The sequence below is a fragment of the Microtus ochrogaster genome, chromosome 8 (genome assembly GCF_000317375.1).
Source record: "Microtus ochrogaster isolate Prairie Vole_2 chromosome 8, MicOch1.0, whole genome shotgun sequence".
Lineage (NCBI taxonomy): Eukaryota > Metazoa > Chordata > Mammalia > Rodentia > Cricetidae > Microtus > Microtus ochrogaster.
In genome coordinates, this window is record NC_022015.1 from 22,271,950 (window position 1) to 22,293,764 (window position 21,815).

The window sequence follows — 21,815 nt, forward strand, 5'->3', positions numbered from 1 at the left end:
TGTGTGTGTGTGTGTGTGTGTGTGTGCACATGAATGTGTGTACATAATTGTATGCATGGAGGCCAGATGTCAACTTCTGGTATTGTTCCTCAGAAACCATCCACTATGTTTGTCTCACCTGCTTGGGGTCACCCATTAGAATGGTTGGCCAGTGAGCACCCAAGTCCACCTGCCTCTGCTCTCCAGCTGAGATTATAAGCACATACCACAGTGCCTGGCATTTTAATGTCAGTTCAGGGACTCAAACTCAGATGCTCATGCTTGGTCATGAACCGAGCCAATTCCCTAGTCCCAGTTCTGGGGTACTTCTTGCCTGTTAGTTTTCACAAGCCCAACACCAAGGCCCTCTCGAAACACCAGCATACACTGGTCACCGCTGTTCCTAGTCTATGGTCTTCTATTTCAATAAAACCACCTGCTTTCTGAGATAAAAGTCTTTGTCATACAGATGGATGTCATGGGTTAAGGTTGGTGGGGGACTTGGCATTGACTTTAAGAGAGAAGAAGCTGCTACCTCTTCATCAGCTTCGGCCACTTCCACATTGTTCCTGCGCCTTGCCTCAGTGGCTTCCTCAAAAGGACAGATGGGATTCTTTCAAGAGCATCTTGAGGTGGTGGCTTCCGTGCATTTGCATAGAAATTAAAGGAAGACCGTATTTTTGCTACAGAAATAACTTCATAATAACAGCTTGATATGAACTAATTGCTTCCATGGCTTTGCAGGCACCCGCGGGAGTTATTCCATTAGCTCTGTACGTTGGCAGCAGGCTGGGTGAGCTGGAGAGATGCCCTTCCCCCACAGGCATGCGCACTCCCTGCAGTCTTTATTTTTCAGGTAGATAAACGCAATGTGTCTAAGTAGCTGCCCTATCAGATAACATTCTTTGTGACCTTCCAGGGCCAGAAGGCAAAGATTAGTTGAAAAAAAAAAATCAGTGTTGTTCTGGGGAGCCCTGAGTTTGAGTCTCCCAAACCTACATAAAACCGGGCATGGCAGCAGGTGTCTATGATCCCAGTGTTCCTTCAAAGAGAGAGATAGCAGGTGGAGGCGTGGGAAGTCCTGGGAGCTCCCAGGGCAGTTAGGCCGGCATACAAAATGGCAAACAACAAAAGAGACCCTGTCTCAAACAAGATCAAAGGCAAGGGTCAACACCGGGAGCTGTTCTGTCACATCCATAGGGCAAAAAGGCACAAGCAGCCGCACTCACACACGCTCATGGACACATGCGCACGTGTCATACACACACATGAAAATCAGCGGGTGTCCTCCAGTGATCCGTGTGCAGAGACTTCTCTGATGGCAGTACGGGTGCATGTTTGCACACCTGGCTCATTTGTTGTGTGAAGTCTCTGGAGTAAACCATGGTCATCTTTAAAGAGAAGTCAAGACAATTTCTCATTGGGGATGAGAATGATAAGGCCCTCATGCTTCCGTTGAGCAACCCAGGGCTTGGCCTGAAGATTCAGGTGAAGCCATATGGACTCCTTCCAGGCATCAAGACAGCTGCAGGGAGTAAGACAGACGGAGCCACAGCTCAAGGGAGTGGATCAGACACACATCTGGACCTACAAAGGAAAGCTACTTGCTTAAGTGATTTTTTTGTTCTTGTTTTTGAGTGGTAATATCACATTTATTAAAAATAATTTTGTTCTTATCAGTTTGAGAATGTATTGACTACCCTAAAAGTGACGGCTTTGGGGGTACTAATTAAGACAGAGGCATAGAGGGGGAGCGAAGAACCCTGAAGTCACACCCATCTGTTTCACATTTAAGTGGGAGCAGAGCCTTGGGCTTACAATTTGGTAACTCAGAACTTGCTAGAAAAAAATGAGCTGAACCTAGTCTATTTGCACTTTTAGAGCTAGCTGATAACATGACTAGAGAAATCTGTTTCTAAGGGTCAAAGGTAAAGGGGTGCATTAGGTAGAGTGGGGATGTATTTTAGGCGTAGAGGTTGACACTGTTCGCATAGAAAACCCCCGGGATCCTTACTACCCAACTGCATAAATGAATCTGTCATCTGAGTAGCCATGGCTTTGACCAGTGTTCTCATTGGAGCAGTGGTGTGTGGACATATTCTGGAACCAGTGTAAAGAAGCTGGCATAATACATCTTTGGCTGTAAGGATGATGTGTCGTCTGGTAAAATCACGTATGCCATCTAGTGGACAAATGGGGCATTTTGTCTTGCTGTCGGTGCTAGAATGTTTTGCCAACAAGGGCTAGGGAGGTAGACCAGCTGGAAAAGTTCTTGCTGCTCAAGTGTAGCATAAAGGGCTAAATTCAATCCTCAATACCCACATAAGAAGCTGGGCTTTCTCTGTGAGCTCGAGGTCAGCCTGGTCTACAAAGCAAGTTTCAGGACAGCCAGTAATTGAGAAACCCTGTCTCAAACAAACAAACAAAAAAGAAGCTGTGCTTGATGGTGTGTGCTGGGGAGGGAAACAGGGGCTTCTTAATTGATGAGGTTTTGGTCCCACTCCAATATGTTCTTGGTTTTTTTTTGTGCAACACAAAGAGAGAGAGGGGGGAGGGAGGAAGATGGAGACAGAGAGAGACAGACAGACAGATGGACAGACAGACAGACAGAAGTCAGTAGCAGTATAAGCAGTGGAGTAGTGGAAACAGAACTCAGCTGTGGGAAGAAGGCTTTGGTGTCCTGCTAAGAGAAGACAGGGACAGGACATCTGTGCGCTGGGTACAGTGATGGCCCATTCCAGATCCACAGATATGGGCCTCAGTCACACACAGTGATGGTGTGGCAAAGAAGCTGTGGCCTATGTCCTAGACAACCATTGAGAAGTGGGCAGTGACTCCTGGAGACAGTGTCCAGGGATGCCTTGTCGCTCCCGTATTCCAGCACTTTCCACGCAGTAGCCACTTGGGCTTGAAGACAGGTTGGTAGTAACCAGTTGCCTCTGTTTCCTCGGTGAAAACCACTGACCTGCAGGAGGAGAAGAAGGGGCACTGGTGTGCAGAGGGCTTGACGAGGGAGTGAGGCAGGTCTGAAAAGAGTCATCCCATGATCCACAGGAGTCCTGTCTGGGCTGAAACCTCTGCCATTCGGCAGCCTTGGGACAAAGGGAAGAAAGCTTAAGTCTGCACAAGGCCGGTGAGGGAAAAGGCGTGACACCGCGTTCACCATGTCAGCCCTGCCCTTTGATAGCCCATCACTGCCATAGCCTGCTCTTTCCTGTTTCTGTGGGTAAGAGCTGGTCCACCTCAGCCTCAGTGTCTACATCCATGAGGTGGACCTAAGGAAAGAATCCCCCCTACCTACAGGGCTGGGGAGCTAGCTCAAGCACAAGAGTGCTCACCATGCCAGCACGAGGACCAGGTCTGGCCTCCAGAACCCATGTCAGAAAAGACAAATGTGATGCAGTGTTGGGGAGGTGGCAATGGGTGGCTCTCTGGGGCTCGCTGGGCCAGCGAGAGTCTGACCAAAAAACAAGCGAGCCTTCTTGAGGAATGACACTCAATATTGAACTTTGGACTCCAAACTCCAACCCCACATGTACCCATACATACTAGAACAGGTACACACATACACACACATGCACACACACGCACATGCACAACGAGTGCCTTCAGCACAGTGCTTGCAGGCAGTGCTCAGTCACAGACCCAACACATTGCCGGTGTTGACCTGAGAGCAGCCACGGGGATTTTCCAGGGTGAGCGCCTCTCCAAGCAGCCCACCCGTGGCTTAGAGAGAGCAAAGTGCTTCCTGTGGCTCGTTGGCTCCTCCTCGGAATGTAGCATCGCCTCTGCTGCCTAGTTTTCTGCAGCTAGGGTGGAGCAGAAGAGGAATGGTTCTAGAACTCTTCCTCTCCCCTTTTCTTTGCATCTGAATGTTGACTAGAATGGCCACATTCTGAATATTTAGGCGTACCTCTCCCTTCTTTCTGTGAGTACCTAGAGGAGTGAGGGAATTGCTGTAATTAAAGCTAGGTTTAAAAACACCAGCCCTGGAGAACTGGCTGCCGTCTTCCAGACAGAGATGAGTTCGAGCCCGAGAGATGATGAAGTGCTTAGATAAATGCGATTTATTACGTGAGCAGAGAGAAAACATTAGGAAAGGCAAGAAATGGGTCATTGGCACTGCTCAGCAGCGTGAAAATTGGAATCCATATGCCTGAGCATTCTGTGGGGTAGAGCGTGTTTGTAACTTTAAACATTGTAATATAATATAACCAGATACACACACACACACACACACACACACACACACACACACACACACACACACTCCCAACAAAGCACTGGGCTCTGAGGGATGCCAGCCACAATGTTTAGGATAGTCAGATTGTTTTCCACTTGCTCTGCCTCTCAGTGCTTTCCCCACAATCCTTGCTTTTCAAAATCCGGTGCTTTCCACGGTCACTGTTGGTTAATGTGGCATCGAGGAACATTGAGATGAAAAATCTAAACTTCACAGAGCTCTGGGGACCTCTCTCCTAAACAGAGGAAGAAATCTTTGTTTCGGGTTGCTTTTATGGCCAGTTTTAAGAACAATCAAAACAATGTTTGAAAGGGAAAAAAGCTGAAGAGCTACTAGGAGGTGAAGTGGAGGGTGTGTGGGAGGCCTGGAAACCACTCCAGAAAGCTGCAATCCATCAAGAGTACAGAAAAGTGCTTTTCCTGCAGGCTCATGGGTCACTGGTTCATGCGATAAGAAACATAGAGGAACCAGAAACTTGGGTCCTGACTCAGCAAACTCATTGTCCAGTGAGTTTTCTGCAGTTTTGTCTGTGGGAAGAATGGGAAACAGGCATGAAATCTGCATAGAAGATGGAGAAATGGATCAACACAATCCATCCACCAGGGAATTCTGGTCCAGGGTGGCTCAGCTTTTTGCCAACATTGCCTCCCCAAGGAGTATTTTTTTTTTTGTGTGAGTGCCGGCAGAGTTTGAAATTTATTCTAGGAGCAATGAGAAAGCAGTGATTGGCTGATTTTTTAATGTGGTATACATTTTTTTTTGCCAATAATTGTCACTACCTAAAGCGCATAATCATTGATGACACACATGATGACAAAAGATGACTGCACGTGACGTTTTTGGGAATAGAAGATGGCATCAGTGGGACATCTTCCAATCCTGACTGCTTTATAGGAATGGTAAACGTGGCCTTTCTTGTAAGCTCATAGAAGAATAACTCTGGTGGATCTGAAAAACAAAAGAGACTAAAAGGAAAAGGCTGTACCACTCTGGAGCAGAAGTTGGAGGCAGGAGAGAGACCTTCAAGGCCGGAAGGGGATGATTGTTGAGGTTCTACTGTTGGGTGTCAGCTGAATGGTTTTGCATTCTGTGCTCTCAGAAAGTTATATTTTCTTCTGTATCTTTTCATCTATGCTCATTCACAAGCTGTCCATATTAGTCATTTCAAATCTGATCTTAGTGTTTCTGCTGTCCACTTATCCACTTCCTGAATTGCAGTCTCTTCTTTGGCATTTTCTTTCATGCATTTTTGGGGTATTATTTTTTTAGCCACCCTTCTCATAAAACCAGAGGTACATGATGCAACATCTAGGGACTATACGTATGATCCTTAAAAAAAAAAAAAATCAAGGAAGCTTAGATCCAGCATAGCATAGCTCTCTTTAACACTGTAGAGCACAATTCAATTCAAAATGGCACCATGACTTTCCTCTATGGATAGGTAGATGGGCTTCCTTTCCATATTGAGCTAGAAGGATGATTGTTTGCTGAACAGTCCTGGGTTCCTCTGGACTCTATCATAAAAAGAATCAGAAGACCTAGGTCACATCCCCATGTGACTGTTACCCCATCTTACTAATGTGTCTGCATTTCCTGTGATTCCCTCCTTATTCATGACCCTTACACCAGCTGTAACATCTGTCTAGAAAATGCTTCAGATATCCAGGGTTGCATTCTGGTGTTATCTCCTTGGTGACAGCCACCCTGACTGCTCTAGTTAGCTTTGCCACTGCCTGTACCTCCTGTGTTCTAATTCCTTTTTCATGTTCTGTCATCTTTAAGTCCTGCTAATCTCTCTATGTGTGTTTTGTGTCTCTACACATATGTTCCATACAGAATTCTTAGCCTATCAAACCTAATATTTTAATAGGGTGTATCTCTCCCATCAATATTATGCAGCATTTTGCTCATATTGTAAGAGACCAATACCTGGCCCATAAGTGGTACCCGATCAACAGTTAGTTAATTATTTTTTTTTTAGTATCCCTTGATCCCATATTGCATGGTGGATTTTTAACAAATTAGAGCTTGAGTTGTTTTTTTATTTGAAAGGATAAAAGTAAGATAAACTAAATTTTGTTAAAGAGTGTAGCTGAGGTAGTATGTGGGAAAGTTGTGCATACCACGGATTAGAAAAGTTGTTGTGTTAAAATATTGACATTTACAGAATCATATAAGGTTTAATTTATAATTTAGGCACAGTAATAAATTAACACCAATAACCAATAAGAAGGCATAACCATTCAAAGGATCATTATTAGATTGTATCATTTCTCTTGTTCTTCAGGGTGTTGTTAAATAATATGAAGGTTACTTGAACCCAAGCACTGCAATGTTTGTGCAAGTGACCAGCGGGCAGGTATGGTATACAGAATGGACACACTGGACAAAGGAATGACTCCTGCCCTTGTTGAGATAGAACAGCATAGTTTGAGGGTTTGTCTCTCTACTCAGAATGGTATGTAACTCAGAACTTAGGAAACCATCTAGAGATATCTGGAATTTTCCATTTAATACCCACAGATTGCAGTTTACCATGGGTAACTGAAACTACAGAAGACAAAGCCATTGACGAGAGGGGCCTCCTGCAATGCATTTGAATAAGAGATCTTTTCCAGACAATGTGCCCCTAGAGGTATTTTGTGCTTTATGTTTTGCTGGAGAAATTAGATAAATAAGGGAGAATGTGACACTCAGCATGACATTAAGAGACAGGTATAATGAGGGGACAGAGGCAGAAATGGTCACAGGAGTAAAGAAAGAGAGGGTCACCCACACTGGACTTTTCAAAGATCACATCTGGTTCTTCTTTAGTCTCATCCAGTGTCCGCCAGGTCATTATGAGAAGAATCACAGCAAGCAAATCAAAAGGAGGGATGGCTGTGGGAGTTCCTTGTTCAAGAAAACATGGTTGAAAACTGATAGGAATTTGATCCAAGGTCATTATCTGGATCAGATAGGAGGCCACCATGGATCAGGGTCCCCCTGCTGCTGCCATGTTACATCCAGTGCCCATTAAGAGCCCTTGCTCTGCCTCCCTGCAAACTGCCATCACTGATGAGGTAATTCTGGCAAAATAGACACACTCAAGCTGTTTGTAACAGGGTCAGAATGATTAATTTTTGGAGTTAAGATCAAGATTGTGCTGAAGGATCCGACAAGGAAGTACTTGCCAATCCTCTGTGAACTGCAAAGGATGATCATGTGCCAATTGCTACTTTTTATCCCAGTTTTAATATTCATTTAATATGATGCCATATGTTCATTAAATCATAAAATACCAAAACACAGATTCCTTGTAGAGATTATCTGACCATTCTCTTACCTAGCACAAATTCTCCATATGTCCATTCTATCAGAGCTAAGGATCAGCTCTAGTCCAGAAAGAAATAAGTGTCAGTGCCCTAATGGGAGAATAGCAAGTCAAACGTGGAAGACAGTGGAATGTGAATTATGAGGAAGATATTTATGGGTGGTTTGGAAACATAAAAAGTATTTAATTCAGGATGAGGGTTCTGGGTGACATTAATGCAAATGAGCCTGTTTGGAAGCCAGATATTTAAGGCAGAGGGATGGGGTGGAGGAAGGCTTCTGAGGCCACAGTTTGTTTTGGATTAGTTCAGATGAAGAAGAGAGGTAGACAAAGTGGTCAACAAAGTGATCTTGGCAGACTAAGAAATGTAAATAGGATTACAAGTTACCTTTTAAGCAAATGATTCTGAACTTAATCCTGGGGCAAAGGTGGAAGATGTGTATATTAGTTTGTATAAAAATTACTCAGCCTACAGTGTGAATCCAGGGTTCAATCTAGATGAAGTCCAGCAAATAATTGGAGAGAGTCTATGAACGGCAGAGTCATGACAATGAGTGTGGGAAAAATTGACAATGAGATAGTCTCCAAATAGGACGAAGCTATCCTATACTCTGAATTCCCAAGAGAAGGATTTCCTTTATGACATTCCTGGACTCTTACACTGTTTGTCCTTCCTGAAGGAGGTAGAAGGAGATTTAACTATTGAAATTAGAATGATGCTTGCACATGCTCAGTTCCATTTAACTCCATCCTTTCTTCTGGAGACTGAACCTGGTTCTGAGAACACAAGGTCCATGCTTCTTAAGCCTGGATCATGCCTACACAGAAAAGCCAGGAAGGATGTCCCTCTTGCTGCCATGACCAAGAGGGTGACCCTGACAAGCCGACAAGTCCAGTATTTTCAAGCCCATTTGATCCACACACATAAATCCATGCCTTTTACCAAAACTCTTCTCAGGAGGAAAGTAGCTTCATGGTGCCAGGTAGTGCCATGTTCATTCTTATTTAGGTAGTCCGATGTAGCAAGAGTGAAGCCCTCCAGGCATTCCTAGAAACACAATCTCACAGCAGATTACCTGGTCCTCTGGATCATACAATCTTTCTGCCCCCTTCCAAGTTGTCCTCTGAGCCTTTGGTACAGGAGTTATATGTAGCTTTGGGGGCTGGTCACCCCACTGTCGGTTTTATATGTGTTCTGACGAATTGTCATTTGCTGTAATGGTCTTTCTCTGTTGTAACAAGAAGCTTCATTGATGACAGGTGGGCACTACACTTACCTGTACGTTTAAGGATAGCTACGTACAGTGCAGTTAGAAACTTTGCTGGTTTAGTAAAGCAGCCACAGTGGGCATTTCTCAACCTTTTCACCTATAGGGGTCAGTATGGAGCTCCAGAAATTAATCAGTTTTGCTTATCAAATAGTGACTGGGTTGAACAAACACCACAGATATGCACATCCTGACACATTCCTATTACCTTGGAGTGTCTGGTGGTTTATGGATCAGACAGCTGGAAATAATGTTTCGTCAGATAAAGGGCATCTCCATGCCAGCAGCTTCTGCCCCAGCCTCTCTTTCCTCTCAATCATCTCTCACCTCTCCCCATCCAGTCTCTCTGGGCTCCATTATTTTGACATGAAGCACAAGGTTTCATGTGAATGTGCCCACCATTTCTACCCCATGACAGCACAGTCCTGAGCAGTAGCACCAGGCATGCCAGGGGGCTGCACTCTGTGCTCACCGATGAACCCAAGGAGTGAGGCACACTCTGTAAGCAAAGTTGGTAAGGGCTCGCCCTGGATAGAAAACACAGTCTATGAGTGGCAGGGAGGGCAGCAAGGGCTAATTGTTCTACCTTCTGAGACATGGGCAAATCCAATAGCAGGTCTTGAATGGTAGCAAAAAACCCCCCAGACATCTGGGGGACAGAGATGGGTCAGTCTGACAGACTTGGGTCAAAAGCACTGAAAGACAGCTCTAAGACAGGGACATTAGATTTTCTTTGACATATAACAGACACAGAAAAATACAACAAAAAGCACAGCTGAGTAGTCACAGGCAAAAGACCTATGTAACCACCATTTAGGCCAAGTTCGACTGCTGCCGACTCAAATAGCGTTAATGCCCCCTACCAAACACCTGTGTCCTTTCCTGACTGGATGCTACATGTTAATTCTCATAGCAATCACTTCCTTGGCCTCCATGGTTGCTTTGCTTTGCTATACATCCTTGAACACTATGACTTGCCATGCTTGTTGTGTTTGGTGCGAAAGAAGACCTTCCGTCTGTGCTCTTCATGACACACGTCTTCCTGTCTTCATTCATGCAGCTATGATGAATGCATTTTCTCTTCTGACTGCTGTAGTGTTTCACGATGCAGCTAGGACACGTTGGTCCCTCTGCTGCCTCCCGCTCACTCACCATGTCCGCATAGTGCTGGTGGGATCCTTCTTGTCCCTCAGTGCTGGTCTACTTCTGCAGAAGTTCCTCTAAGGTGGTTTTCTGGTGACAAAGCGTCTGGATTTTGGGGTGTAAGTGTCTTTCAAGTTTAAGGGGAATAGCAAACTTTTCAAGGGGAACCCACTTAATCTCACCACAAGTGGTACTTTTGAGGCAACCCCTCTCCTCAATGCTCACTGCTGGACCCCAACATAATCCCCATTATCTGAAAACAGGGAGCTTCAGTTGGTATTTGGAGCTCATTTTCACACACAGGAATGTGACATTTTGTCAGGCTTTTAGAATTTAACTTTTTCCATTTAAAGGATGAAAGAGCATCGTGCCATGTTAGTCAAAATGTCACTCATCTCCTTTGGACAGGCAGAAGGGCAATTCGATTGCCACTGGCGAGATATTTGTCCTTCTAAAGTTGTATCTACAGAAGTGCAATTGTCACAAGAGAATAAACAAAGACAGATGCCTGAAATAATAGTGTGGTTTCTTTCTTGGACTCAGTCGATTTGCTCTGTATACTTCTGTGAGAAACAAAAGATTTAAGCAATGTATTCTACAGAGGATCTGAGTGAACACCTGGTACTCTTTTCTGGTTGTAAGAGAATAAAGCAATCGAGAAACACATTCTGAGAAATCTAGGGCTAAGCCTGTCTAGAGAATTTTCCCGGGGAAGGGTATAGCCTCATTTTGACTGATTTTCACAATGCATGATCAGAACCAGAGATCTTTTGTCCAGGTAAACAAACGGTGCACTGACCTGCTAATTCTCTTTCTCTCACTCTGTCCCTTGCTCTAAAAGCCTCAGCACGCCTTACATACCATACGTACTCAATGGAAACCAAGTGAATACACAAAAAGACAATCTTTTGAAATTCTGCACTTTAAAGCCCAACCCCATCCAGCTACTGGCCCTAAGAAATATGCTGTGGTTTCAAAACATTTGGCTGGCTCACACCTTTTCAAAGAGAGATTTTTATTTTTAAAGAATGATCCTTCCAAACATCAGTTGCTAAATTGGGTCAAACATAAACCATGAAGGAAATTCGAAGGCTCACTTGCCTTTCCCTTGCTTGGTTGTGGGATGCTGTCCCCAGTGTGATTTCTGACATCAATATTTGGAGGTGGATAATACCCTGAGTCATCTAAGAGAAGATCCCGGGTCTCCAGGAGGTACCCAAGCAGGTTTACCCAGCTCCAAGGAGAAGCTGATACCAAGGAAGGAACTATCTGCCAAGAGGGCAATAAATCTTCTCCTTAATACATCTCTCACAAGAAGGAGGACCACGGGAGCATCAGAACCATGAGCATACAAATTAAATCAGAGGCGCCGTCATGTTGACAGATAGATACTGCAGGAAATCAGATAATTGACCAGGCATGGGCTGATAATGAGATAGTCTTAGCTAATTAGAGGAGGAGCAATAGGCTGAATCCAAATGCAAAGAAGTTCTTCACAGAAGCCAATGTAGGGAAATGGACCTGGAGAGCTAAAAGGGTCTGGGAGTGGAGAGTGGATGTTATAATATTCTTCACAGTGAATCATCTGCCTTTTCAATAAGCTCAGATATCAAGGGTTCAGGGATTTATTCAGGTTTGTGTATAATATAAAAAGCTAATAATGTCCAAGAGAAAAATTAAAAAACCAAAAACACCGGGCACATTATTCCAAGAGCATCTTTACATTTTGGCCAGAGCGTCCTCCAAGTATGACTTGAGTTTAGAATAATCAACTTCTTTGGAAGACATTGTAGGCCAGACTTTATGTTGAACATAGATCTCAGAAGTCAGCTCCCAGAGGGGCTCACTGGACCCACAAGAACTCATTGGAATGTTGTATGTTCTATCCATATTCGAGAATATGGTTTCGACAATTACCAAGGCAATGCCTCCATCCATCCTTACTCTTATATCTTTTCTCTTTCTTCCCCCAACACTTACTACCCCTCTGAATATTCTCTTCTTATTCACTAATGGCACACAGGGTTTGGGAGAGAATTAGGAAGCAGGCAGTTAAGGATCCTCAGATATTCATATTTCCCTCCCTTTCTTACTAGCCATTTTTTGCTTTCTTTTTCTCACTTGCCTTTTCCTGTTTACTTTCTTCCTGTCTCTTTCAACTACAGATCCACATGGAATTCATTGTTCTTAATCACTTGACAATAAGAGCTCATTTTACCTTCCAAACAACCCAAAGCAGGTACTATCGTGATTCCCACTGTGTATTCAGGGTGTTGTGGGTCCTCATCTTGGTTAATCCTATCTAGAACATCCAGAGTTGTACCTTACAATCTCCTGGGTGCTTCTTAATCTAATCAAGTTGACCATGAAGATCAATTAAACAACTCCACCCCTTGTCAACTTGACACCTGGATATGTTCTCTTCCACCATTATCAGCCTATTCCTACCTTCCCCCAAACCAATATCCATCTAGTAATGCAGAATGCATTTGGTCTATTACCAAGAGTCTGAACTTAGGGCTTCAACATTGCTCAAAAGTCCAAGTTCAAGGTCTCCCTTGAGACTCGAGATACATTTTTCATTGTAAACTCTTGTAAAATCAAAAGTCAAGGCACACATTTCTAATATACAGTAGCAAAGAATAAGGCAACCCTGCTCCAAAAGGGAAGAGCAGGAGAACAGCAAAGGAATATGTGTTGAAAGCAAAGCCAGGCCCCGGGATGTGACTGTCAGCTCCTATGGTCATCTGGCATTGAGGGCATAAGGTGGCATAAGGTAAATTCTGCAGCCTTTATGACCTTGTGAGGTGACATCAGCATGGTCTCTCTTTTAGGCTAGGTCTGCTCACTCCCTGAAACCTTCTTTTAGCAGACATTCCTCATTCCTCATTCCTGTCATCTGTAACTTTCCGGGGCTTCCACTGCATCTTAAGCTTCACTCTCATGCTTCAGTCCCTGCCCTTGAGGAGCTGCCTCCAGGGGCTCTAAACCCTACGGCCTCCCAGGCTTTCCATTAGAATCTGGATGGGATGCTCCACGACACCCTAACTGTTTCATTGTGCACACCTGAGAAGTCAGCTCTGTGTGGATGACTTCAGGGTCTGTTTGAATGGCAGAGGGGCTGCTTAGACTCCAGCTCTACAGCAAAGACTCCGCCTTGTGGGGTAGATGACTGAATGCAAGAAACCACTTCCGTTCTTCCTTTTCTAGTTGGCCCTGCGCAAAGAGCTCTGGTGCTCTCTTCTCAAACCAAAGTCTTCCAAATGAATGAAAACCTTTAAATGTTTGAGTCTGTGTGGGCGGGAGTCTGGACAAGTCCTGAAATGTCTGGGCACTCAGCAGAATGGCCCATTAAGCTCCACTTACAGCATCTTAGAGCTGTTCTAGCCTGAAACTCCAAGCTCTTCCAAGTCTCCCTCCCCACCAAACCATTTCTAGTGACTTCTGAAACCAGTTGTCAGGCACTCATAGCAACGAATCCACCTGAGTACCAATGTCCTACGTGGATTTGACATTTAACTGCTGTGGAAACTACTGAGGGAAAATACTTACAGGAGGAAAGACTCACCTGGCACACCCTCACAGTCTCAGATGGTAAGGTCTTCATAGTGGGGTGGGAAGCAGAACACCTCCCATCACTGTGGGCAAGAATAAGACGGGGGGGGGGAGAGGAGGAGACACAGTTAGCTATGTTGTTAGAAATTATACCACAAAACTCTATATTGAATTTCTCCTATTCCACATGGACCCCCAACCATGGGAAGGTACCAAACATATTCAGAGCATAGTTATCCATCTGTGGAAACCACATACACTCACTCACTCATACATGTACACACACACACACACACACACACACACACATACACGCATGCATGTATATATGCATGCATGCGCACACACATACTTTATTAATTATGAATGTGCTTCTCAGCCCAGCCCAACTGACAATCAAGAGGCCGTGTCATGTAGACCTATCCAAAGCAGAGCAATCCATTCATGGCCACCTTCTTGCCGAACAAAAGGCTTTTGTAATCTTTTTCCTCTACTCTTCCATACCTATCCATACGTTTGATGATCCTGCCTTTGACTTTCAGAAGGTAGCCACTGTGCTTATCACTCAGATCTCTGCAGCTACTGAGATATGTTATGAGGTAATTGTGGTCATAGATAGTCGGATAAACTATTAGTGAATGAAAGTCAGTCTCATGTCTGTCAGTGTCCATTTCCTCTGTTGGTCCAGGGGCCTGAATAATGGCTTTGGGGTGAACTTGGTGATGGAGCACTGGCCTGGAATGTAAGAGGCGCTGGGTTTGATCTTAAGCACTAGGGATAAGGGGGGAAGAGGAGGAGGACTGGGAGAAAAGAGGACAGAAAGGGAGAGGAGGAGAGAGAAGGGGCAAGAGAGGAGAGAAGAGAAGGAAGGGGGAAGGATAAAGAAAAGGCGAAGGGGAACGGAAGGTAGGGCAAGAGAGGAAAAGAGAGAGACTGAGAAAGGGGGTGAGAAAAGGAAAATGGGAGGAAGAAAGAAGAAAATTGTCTTTCCGAATAGAAAACATCTTTATGGGTATAAAGCTAATTTTGCATGAGAAAAAAAGTGTACCTCTTCTGAATGATGACATCATTTGTGGAGACCCTATCCCCTATCCATGTAACTTTTAAAATTTAAGGACCTGGATAACTAGCTAATATTGATATTGGCATCAAAAATATAAGTAACCCTGATGATATAGTAAAGATTTTGGGTCTTGAGGGACTGAGGTTGTTGTTGGGGGGAGCTTCTTATCTTTACCTAATAGTTCTGTAGAAAATGAATCTCCTGGGGGATGTTTCATGTCTAATTTGGTCTGTGAGATTCTCCTAATTATTTGCAGAGGGCTAGTGTGAAGGTCACAGGATATTTATTTCTGCTGAAGATTTCACAGCTTCTGGAAAGAAGAAATAGTTCAAACAAAATAATTTCAGATTTCTTTACTCTGCCACTGAGCCCAGAGATCACAGGGCTCCAGGTGATCAGAAACAGGGATGGTGTGACTTGGCACACCTGGGAGAGCCCAGTGAAAATACACTTAACATTTATGTGGAGTTTTACCACATCTGAAGTACATCCTCACATGTTAGGCCCCTGCCTTATCTCAAATCCTGATGCCAGCTTGCAAAGCAGAAGATAACAGTTATGACTGTCATCATTTCTTACCCACGTCTCCATCGGAAGCAAAGCCAAATCAAGGTTAACCCACAGACTGCACCCCAGCCAGGGACTAAGTTCCTTGCCCTAGCACGTGACTAGTTCCTTGAGGAAACTGGATTGTAGCAAAGCATTGTGGTAGAGGCATGGTGGGTGCTCTGTTCACAAACACCATGAAACTGAAGAGTGGAAGAACTTTCCAGAGAGGAAACCCTATTAAGCCAACTTAGAGAGTGCATTGTTCTATGAGAATGACATATGTGGAAGAGGATTTGTTCTTAGCAATTCTGTTAGAGTCAATGCTTTTAACTGAGACCCATCACCCATCCTTGACACTGGGTGCTCTTTTAAAGCCAGCTCCCCCAGGGCTGGATGAAGTAATTCTGTGTACCGTTAAAGCTCAAGGGTACTTCGGCATCACTGAAGGATATTTCTAGTTAGGACACCAGAATCCAGAGAGAGGACACGATCCAGTAAGATGTAAGAAAGTGGTTCCTTTGGATCCAGAGTGAGTATGGAGATCTTTGGGGATGTCAGTCCAGTGATAGGCACACACACACACACACACACACACACACACACACACACACACACACACACAGAAACATGGAACCTGGTAGCCACATGTCAATCATGTGATCTTGCTTTCCCGGATGTGGGTGACTAAACAGCTGTGACACAAGCCAACCCCTTTCCCCATCTCTCTTACTGATGAGTGGCAAAATGACAAAGGAGAACACTGTCAGAAATGAAGGAGTCCAAAAATGTGGGCTGTAGAGACTCTGACCTCATCCTCTCAGGGCCCAGCCTCCAGCTTCTTTGAGGTCTGCTGTCTCAGGGTCCTGCAGTAATCTCCAGGACTGAGCTTCTAGCTGTTGGTATGGGATTCTGACACTTAGATACAAAGAATGTCTACTGATTGGTAATCCAGACAAGTGACCCATACCTCTCTGAACACACATGTAGGACAAACTGATGAGCAATTAGTTTAATGATTAGTCAATTTCTATGGATTATTATCATAGATTGAAGCACTTATTTAAAAGTAAAACACTCCCCTGGTTGTTTGAGCTCTCTTAAAGAGCAGTTATTAGAAACTGTCTTCTCTCTTTATGTTTTACGTTATGGTAAATTTCACAGACATTAACATCCAGAAAAGTAGATATATTGACATTTGAGAGACAAGGTTTAATTTAAAGTTTGTTTTTTATTTTGGTTAATTATGGAGTATTATTTACTTATTACAAAAAAAAAACCCTTGACATTATCTAATAGTTATATGCCAGACATTATGCCTCAGGGCTTTCCTTTTAGTTTATCTGATGCCAACGACAATTTGTGAGGTAATTAGGGAATCATTATTGCTGTTTAGAGATGAGAAAATGGGGCATGGGGGACTGAGTGTGAGGAAAACTGATGTGTTTATCTGAGTTGTTCTATTATCAATGAAGACTCTGGAGTAAAGAGCAGGTGTAAGCTTGTTAGATCAAAGAAACCATGGAGGAACAACTGCTGACTTTCTCTCCACACTTCCCAGACTGAAGAGGCTGTGAAATCTCTAAGGCCCTCACTACTCCTTCCTGTGTCTCTTCTCTATCTGTATCGCTGGCTTTTCCATTGCTAATTCAGTCAGCCAGTTGCTGCTTCCACCCCCGATTCCAGGTTAACATTATTAACACAGTCTCAGGTGTCAAACAGTGTGATTAACTACCCCCACATTCCCCCCCCTTTTGTCTAAATAAAAGGAAAGGTTTTAACTCTAACACAGTAAAAACGTATACCATAAGAACAATTGTCAGGTAAGAATTACATTCACAATGTTCAGTCCATTTGTATTTGGCAAATTTGGAGAAAATACTCTATTATCTATCCTATCTTGGTGAGTCTAAAGTTTTATATCACACCACTTTCTATAATAACTTTTATTACCAAGCTGAAAATACCTTTTTAGATCTAAAACTGTTTCTTAGATAAACAACTTCAAACTTCTATGTCTCTCAAACTTTGTAAACTTTATATCTCTTTTGTAAATTTCTTTTCTTAATTTGGTAACAAAGAAGACAGTATAACTATTTGTCTTCAACCCCCATCAGAGATTTGAGGAGGATAAAATATTACCTTAGTAAACAGGAAGTACAGAACAAACAGCTTTCAAAACTATAGAAATGACAGAGAAAGCTGGCTGCCTGACCCAAGGTTTCTCTGCAATGTTGGCACATCCATCCTCAGCCTATAGGACTAGAATGTCTGACGGACTTTTCTATGAAGCAGTAATATTGAAGGACTATCCGACCTTGTTTTGGCAAAGTTTGGCAGTCACCTTCTGTTGTGTCCTGATTGTCCAATTTGGATAGAATGCTGTCAACAGTCAAGGCAAGGGCAGTTTCTTACCCAGTGGTTAGCTTTGCCACAATAAAAGCAAGCTCCATATGGAGGTTCTTCAGTGCTCAACATCTTCTCTGAAGCGAATAGGTGATGCCAGGCACAGACATGTCTCACTGTCATGAAAAGCCTTATTTATCTTAAATACCATTTTCTGTAGATCTCTGAAGTGTTTGAAGACCAACTATCTATCTAAAAATATGTCTATCTGACCTTTAAAACATACCTAACATGACTACAAGTTTGATTGTTACAAATAACTAACTACTTACCTGATTTTCCTAATTATCCTAGTTTGTAATAATAGCTTTGAAGAACTAGAACTTTACATTTTTAAGTGAGTTGCATAGATACAATACCTTAAACAAGAGAAGAAGCATATATATCTGTAGTGATATTTTGTTTGTGATCTAGCAAATAAAGCTTACCTGAAGATCAAAGTGTGGAGACACTAGTTAGCCATAGAGGCTAGGCAGTGGTGGCACACACCTTTAATTCCAGCACTCAGTAGACAGAGGCAGATGGATCTCTGTGAATTCAAGGCCACCGTGGACCACACGAGACTGATCCAGTATAAAAGAAAAAGAGAGCCAGGCTGAAATAGCTCACAACTTTAATCCCAGTACTCAGAGTCACATGCCTTTAATACCAGCACTAGGAAGGTAGAGACAGGAAGGGATATGGTTGGGTAGAGAAAAGAATAAAGATGGGAAGAGATAGGACCTCCCCCGATTTAGTCTGAGTACTTGAGGAGACTGGATAACCCATTTGGTCTGAGGATTTCATTGAGGTAAAACTAGTGGCTGACTGCTCTGCTTCTCTGATCTTTCACCTTTCATCCCCTAATATCTGACTCCAGGTTTTTATTATTAAGACCAATTAGAATTTGTGATACATATATGGTATGATATAACAAAATAATCTTAACCTTGTATTAATATACAAAATTACCTTCAACAAGAGTAGAAACAGATACACGGTATGTTATAACAATACAATATCAAATTTGTATCAATATACAAAAATCCATACCAATGTAAAAAATTTGAGACAAGTAGTTGCTTTTTAATTTCAAAGTAGATTCAATAATCTACCCTTTTATTCAATCATTTTTATATACTCCCCTTTTTCTTTTCAGAAAGAGATCCCTGAATCTAACCTCCTTTGCTTAGTTTCTTCCCTGACCATGATCAATAACAATTTGCAACCTATCCTACAAAATGATGATGAGCATCTATAGCCCATCAAATTACCAAGAACCATGCATGCCACCTCCCAGAAATGTTGGTGTCATGTTGTTAAAATTACTTCCTGTTGTCTGGGGAAAATGACATCTTTAGGGGATCCTGAAAAAATTGAGATAATGGTCAAGTACTAGGAGAGCTAACTGTTGTTGGAGTGTGTGTGTGTGTGTGTGTGTGTGTGTGTGTGTGTGTGTGTGTGGTTTTGTGTGTGATGTAGTGTTTGTGAGTACGGTATATGTGGATGTTACTGTATATATGATGCATAGTATCTGTGCATGCCATATTGATCTAAACCCTCAAACATATATATATATATACACACACGTATATCTACAAATAATATATAATGCTTTTGGTTGTTTGGAGCAAATGCACACAACAAAGCAATGCCTCCATTGGAGACTCCATCCAGATTGGTCTGTGTGATTGACATGTGAGTGAAATGATTCTGTTGTCTTGTGCTGTACTTGCTGAGAATAAGGAAGGTGAGGGTATCCAGGCACCACTTTTGCTGACCCAGGGAAAATAAAAATTTGCAGGCAATTTGACATTTAAGGGAGTGCCTTCTTGTCACCAACTTCAACATCAGCCTCAGAGGCAGGTGGTGTAGCACGACTAATCAAATCCCAAAGACAGATATTGGGGTTCAAGCTGAAGACCAGGAAAGCAAAGTAGTGACCTATTAGAGAGCTCTTACCTCTACCAAATCTTCAGACTGAAAGAGAGCAGGTTCCTGTCTCATCCCGCCTTATATTCCTCTCTAGTCCTGATATTAAAGGCGTGTACCACCACCGTCCAACCCCTATGGCTAACCAGTGTGGCTTCTGGGATTAAAGGCGTGTGCCACCCCTGCTTGGCTTGATGACTGATTAGTGTGGCTGTCTTTGCACTCTGATCTTATGGCAAGCTTTATTTCTTAGATCATAAACAAAATATCACTATAAGGTCTTCTGAAGAATGTGAAATGTAGTCCAGCTCAAAACCATGCTATATGCCCATGTACAAGGAACAAAGGCCTTATAAGGCTCCTCTCAGTTGTTAAGTTGAAAATTAGAAATTATTTTCTTATTTAAATTTTTGATATCCCTAGGAATATATTTTAACTCAAAATTTTAGGCTAAAAACTAGTAAAACTTACCTTTTCTGTTAATATCAGGATGAATGTTCTTCTATCCTTTTCAACATCCCTATATAAAAAGCAATATTTTATAAATATGAAGTCATTCTATCCTACCAACTGCTTTATTGTATTTACCCATGTCTCATCACTATGGGGAAATGGTTCTCCAAAAGGCTCTCACGTTCTCATGCATCTCGTAAGCAGAGGCATGACCATCTCCATTGCAGCCTCTTTCCCTGCATATTCATCTAGTATCTCAGAAGACCGAGGTGCTATTTCCCTTGGGAGTGAAGAGAAGATTCATTTCCAGCTTTGGTAGGAGAGTCAAGGGCAGGTGTGGTTACTGTTATTTTTAAAATGTGTTTCTCCTAAGTTCTTCTTCTATAGCACAATCCACCAACAACAGTGGGGCACATGTTACCTCTTAATGTCACACAGTTCTAACTCCTACTGCTTCTGTAGAGCTACTGAATGTGACCCCAGAGCTCATGTTTTCTGTGGTAGGCCTGTCTCCTCCCAGCACTGTGTGTTGTAGCAGTGGGGAGAGGACAGAGGTTTACAAAGAAGCCTGTTGGGCGTCTACCCAGGACTCCTTCCTACCCCTCCCCAGATACTGTGTAGAGTATCCTGCCTGAGTGTCTCCCTCATTAGAAGCCATACTGTGTGGGAACAGCAGAGCATAGGGATGTGCCCCCCAGGGCTCTGTAGCTGGGTAGGCATGATGACAAGTAGAGCTCTGCCTTCTGCAGTAGCTTTTGCAACCCTGGCTAGACATGTGAATTTGCTTCTCAGAGTCTCTATTCCCTCACGAGCCAATGGAGTAAAAAGGGATCTGCCTCATAGGGTGAGAAGCTGGATTCATTCCAACAGTCATGGGAAGGAGCTTGTTAGCATATGATACACAGGTGGTCCTCTGGCTCTGAGTTGTACCTCCTTGTCTCATGACTTCCCTTGGGAAGCTAATTTCTAGCCACCCTAGGAAAAGAAAGTAACACAGACCAGATAAATGATTCCATCTAAGTCCAGCTTGCTGAACCAGTGTATTTACTATGGATACTCATAGGAACACGAGTGATTCCAGATGCTACATCCCTGAAAAGCCCATCCAGAATGGGTGAAATGCAGGAGAGCTGCAACTTGCGAGCGGCTACACCACTGAAGACTGTTCCCCGACAAGATATTATTGCTTAAGTGACCTCAACAAAGGACCTCGTGAACTTCGTTAGTTTCTTGAGAATCTCACACACCTTGTGAGCCTCCCTGCTTTCTCCAGGTGAGAATGTTCAATTCTGAGGAAACAGGGACACTGGATCAATAGGTCAAGAGGTTGCGTGGGTGTATCTATGGTTTTGGGCATCTTCTCAGTGTGTAGCTTTGCATCCCACTCAGGATCTAAGCGCTGTGCAGGAGAGCAGAGACACTGACAGCTGTTTGCTTTCATGTCCAACATCATAGTTAAGGAAAGGCAAGAGTTCTTTATCTCTGACAATAAACTCTGAAGATAAATGAGCCAGAGCTATGGACTATGTAATGAGAATTTGCCATCTTTGACTGTAGCCTTCCAAGGATGATGCCATGACCCATAGGTTAAACCAGAAGCACAACTGAAGCAGGATGTAGTTGAGTTGGTGGCCCCAGAGATCTTGAAGATCCCATAGACACTCAAGATGGTAATGTTCTTTGAAGTCATAGTATTAGTACATTCAGCGGCTGATTTCTTCTGATTTTTTGTTCTTCAAGATTTTTTATTTATATGCATATGTATGCATGTGTGCATATGTGAGTCTGTTCCACGTGTGCTCAGGTATCTGGAGAGGCCAGAAGAAGCTACTGGATTCCCTGGAGGTGGAGTTACAGATGGTTGTGCGCTACCTGCTGTGGAATCAAACTCAAGTCCTCTGGAAGAGCAGCAATACTCTCGATTGCTGAGCCAAC